The sequence below is a fragment of the Pinus tabuliformis genome, chromosome 3_2, assembly GCF_031772625.1.
Source record: "Pinus tabuliformis cultivar Carrire ecotype Pingquan chromosome 3_2, CPIR1, whole genome shotgun sequence".
NCBI classification, from domain to species: Eukaryota; Viridiplantae; Streptophyta; class Pinopsida; order Pinales; family Pinaceae; genus Pinus; species Pinus tabuliformis.
This window is the reverse complement of record NC_142302.1, coordinates 340526501-340527766: the sequence shown is the minus strand read 5'-3', so window position 1 is coordinate 340527766 and position 1266 is coordinate 340526501.

The window sequence follows — 1266 nt, the reverse complement described above, 5'->3', positions numbered from 1 at the left end:
GAGGTGTCATAGGACTTCAAGTCCTCATAACTCCAAGCAAATACATCTTGGAATTCTTTGAACAAATCAACATATTTAGGCTTTTGATCGGGTGGCAAATTTTTGGAAAATTTGATCATCTTGGGCTTTTCTGCTATCCCAATGTTGTGTTCTTCTATAGCAGCGTTTAGGGGTTGCATTTTTGGTTTTTTGGGAACATCATTAGCATCAAACATATCTTCTAACAGAGTGAGGCCAGCAGGGAGAAAGTTATCTTTCAGATCAACGATCTCGGCCTCTGTTTCTGCTATTTCCTCCAAATGCATCTGTTTCAGCTCTTCTATGTTTGCATTGTCAAAAACAGTTGGGTTCAAGATTTGTTTGGCTGTTACAGCAGTTACAGCTTGCTGATTTTCATTTGTTTGTTGTTGTTCATCTGTCATAGCATCCATGTCAATGTTAATATTTGAAAACTCATGCTCAACAGTGAGGAAGTTGTTAATCTTGGCATCACTTTCAAACACTTGCCAATCTTTAACATTATTTGGGATAGCAGGCCTATGTTTTATCTCAACAGTGAAATGGTGGTTTGGCTCAAAGGGAAGCTTGCACGTACTAGCAAAAGTGGCTAGGTTGTGTGCATGAATGTTATGATCTCTTGAAATATTTGCAAGCTTGGATTCAGTGAATGCATTGAGTATATTAGTAGCAGTAGTCCTATAGGCCCTCATTCTATTATCATTTGCAACAAAGTTATCTTTCATTTGTTGTATGATTAAATCAGAGTCACCTAAAATGGACACCTTTGCAGCTCCTAGAGCCTTGAGCAGTTTAAGGCCTAAAAGGAGAGCCTCATACTCTGCCATGTTATTGGTACATTTGAAATTCAATCTGTAGGCATGGCCTTCTACATGATTGTTATGAGTATTGTGAATCCAGACACCTGCCCCTGCTCCTAACTTGTTGACAGAACCATCAAACTCTAAATACCATGTGATTTCTTGCTTGTGGTTAGTATCAAGAGTTTCAGTCATTTTTGCAGTGGACAGATTTGAAATTTCTATTTGGGGAGGTTCTTCTTGTATGCTGGTTGCATCTGTTGTTTTGACAGTTTCATCAGTATGGGCAACCGATTCTTCATTGGTGTATGTGTTCAGTTCTAAAGCCAATGGCTTGTCATCAGTAAGAGGATTTGTTTCATCATTAAATAAAATGAAAGAATCCATATCAAAATGGATTGAGTGAATAGGAAAATTTTGTGGCTTGTCCTCACTAGTTACCACATAC